Source organism: Callorhinus ursinus, unplaced genomic scaffold, assembly GCF_003265705.2.
Source record: "Callorhinus ursinus isolate GAN/ISIS: 27379988/994484 unplaced genomic scaffold, GSC_fseal_2.0 scaffold4, whole genome shotgun sequence".
NCBI classification, from domain to species: domain Eukaryota; kingdom Metazoa; phylum Chordata; class Mammalia; order Carnivora; family Otariidae; genus Callorhinus; species Callorhinus ursinus.
In genome coordinates this window covers 130,984,158-130,986,929 of record NW_027397066.1, presented here as the reverse complement: position 1 = coordinate 130,986,929, position 2,772 = coordinate 130,984,158, and the positions used below count along the sequence as shown (strand labels likewise).

The 2,772-nt window shown below is 40.3% G+C and overlaps 1 pseudogene; it reads right to left on the bottom strand.

Annotated features, from left to right (window-relative positions):
• Window positions 1-1,247: 1,247 nt before the first annotated feature.
• Window positions 1,248-2,348, bottom strand: LOC112825784 (hsc70-interacting protein pseudogene; annotated as a pseudogene).
• Between the last annotated feature and the right edge of the window lie 424 nt (window positions 2,349-2,772).

The window sequence follows — 2,772 nt, the reverse complement described above, 5'->3', positions numbered from 1 at the left end:
AAGTAGAAATTATTCAAAGAAGAATATAAAATAAATATGTTTGATATATATATATATATCTTTAGATTTTATTTATTTATTTCAGAAAGAGAGAGAGCACAAGGGGGGGGACAGGCAGAGGGAGAGGGAGAAGCAGACTCCCCGCTGAGCAGGGAGCCCAATGCGGGACTCGATCCCAGGACCCTGAGATCAGGACCCAAGCCAAAGACAAATGCTTAATCGACAGAGCCACCCAGGTTCCCCTGTTTAATATATTTTATACATCAAAATGCAGTCATTGTGTCAGAAAGGACCTAGAATATGAAACTTGACCCGTTTGAAACTAGAACCAAAAGGAACTTCCAGAAATACAAATATAATGATTGAAAATAACCCTTCTGTTGGAAGAGTTGAAAAGCAGATTAGGTAAAAGTGAAGAGAATATTAATAAACTAAAAAAAATAGATCTAAAGAAAAAACCATATTTTTGGAAATGAGTTGGATGAAAATATGAGAGAGTGAAGATTTATGAAGGATATTACCAAGAAGGAGCAGAGAGTTAGTAGAAGGTGATATTAAAAGGGACAACTGCTAAGGTTTTCCAGAATTTAATTCAGTCACCCATCTTCTTCGTAGTCTAACAATTCAAAAAGGATAAATACAATTTTAAAAAATCTGTTCATGAAGTATTTGATAAAACGACAAAACAAAAGATAAAGAGATCTTCAAAGTGACCAGAAAAAAATTTGGACCATCCACAATGGAATGACAATTAGGTTGACTGCCAATTTTGCTACTTTCTTCGCAGAAACAATTGAGGATAGAAGAAAATAGGTTATTACCTTCAAGGTGCTAGAAAGTGCTAGGAGAAAAAGAGCTGCCAATTTAGAATTGTATATTCAACAAAATCATCTTGCGAGAACTGGCAGTAGGGTGAGAAGAGGAAGATTTTATTTTTTTTATTTTTTATTTTTTTTAGGGACTAACACACCCTTTTAATATGTTTTTAAATATTTTTAAGGTTTAAAAAGTGTTTAAAGTTTGTAATTCCTAGTAGGAAAACAGTATCTGAATGAAAATGAATACCCTAATGGCAAACCACTATAGAATGTTTCAGTTGCATGTGGGGCAGAGGGGTAGGGATTCTCTTCACAGCACCCCAGCTTTCTTCATGAGAAGGTCAGAGGTACACTGGTTTGTATTATCGTGACATCCATTAGGTGATCATTGCTTCTCCTTCAGCAAGGTCTTTATTTGTCAGAAGGGCATTATGCTTGACCTCCAAATTTGGCTGACAATTTACTGATGAGATTCATAACCTTTGGATTGCTCTGATATCTTGACATATTCTCTGGGTTCTGGGCCACATCCTGGAAGGCCACCGTAACTTCTGGATCCTGCATGGCTGCGAGAACCTCTGGATCACTAAGAATTTCATTGAGCCCAGGCATTCCTGCCATTCCAGGCATCCCTCCTGCCATCCCAGGCATTCCTCCAGGAAAATTACCAGGCATTCCCCCAGGAAAGCCACCCGGGAAAGAGCCATACTGAGCTCCTGATTGTTGTCTGGCTTCTTCCTCCCTCTGGGCTCTCTCATGTTCTTCCCGAGCCTTCCTAACCCTTTCTATTCTTTCTTTGATCCCTCGCTCTTCACGTTTTCGCTCATACTTTCTCCGATGTTCAGCAATTTTCTGGGCCCTCGGTTGAACTTCTTTCAGCATTGCTCTAGCATCTTCATCGTAATCCAGTTTACAAGCAAGGGCAAGATCATGTGCTGCTTCTTCCCAATGGCCCAGAAGTCTGTGTGCTTTCCCTCGCCACTTATAAGGCTGAGCTGAATCAGGATTTATTTCAATAGCTCTGTCACAGTCTCGAATGGCAGCATTTGGCTTCTGTAATTTGATGAAGACACTGGCTCTCTTGGCATAGAGAATGGCCAAGCGAGGATTCAGTTTGATGGCATCTGTGAACAAGTCAATGGCTTTCTGTAGTTCGCCATCATTTAGGGCATCAATGGCAGCCACTTTTTTATCATTTGCCTGATCCATCATTTCCTCGGTTATCTCTACATTTTCATCTCCCATTTCTTGAGGGGCATCAGTATCTGGTTCAATCACACCTTCATTGTCAATTTCTAGATCACTTTCCTCACTTGATGGTTCGTCTGTCTTTGTGTTTTCCTCCGCCTTCTTACTATCTGATTTTTCTTCCTTGATATTGTCTTCTGATTTAGTTTTATGAGTGGCAGGTGGTATTTTACCCCCCATGCTCTCCACCCACTCCTGCAGGAAGCGCATTTCCTCAGTGTGCACGCTCTGTTTCTTCTTACTGTATTTAGAGCCTGCCCTTTTTTTTCTGCTTACTGACATTCAGGAAAAACGAAAAAATATTTTCTCAGAATCATTCATTCATTAAAACGTTTTTATTGAGTAACAATCATGCAACAGGCACTGCTCTAGAAACTGGGGACTCGGCAAGTATGATAAACTAGGATCCTTGTTGTCATGGCACTTTTACGATGATGGGCAGTTAAAAAGATTAACAAGGGCGCCTGGTTGGATCAGTTGGTTAAGGGCCCAACTCTTGATTTCAGCTCAGTTCATGATTCAGGGATGTGAGATGGAGGGGGCTCTGTGCTAGGTGTGGAGCCTGCTTAACATACTCTCTTCCCTCCCCCTCCCTCCAACCCCAAAGAGAGAGAGAAAGAGAAAAAAAAATTAACAAATAAAATATATAGGGTGTCAGACAGTGATTTGTGCTGTAGGGAAAAATAAAGTAAAGAAGGATGGTGGA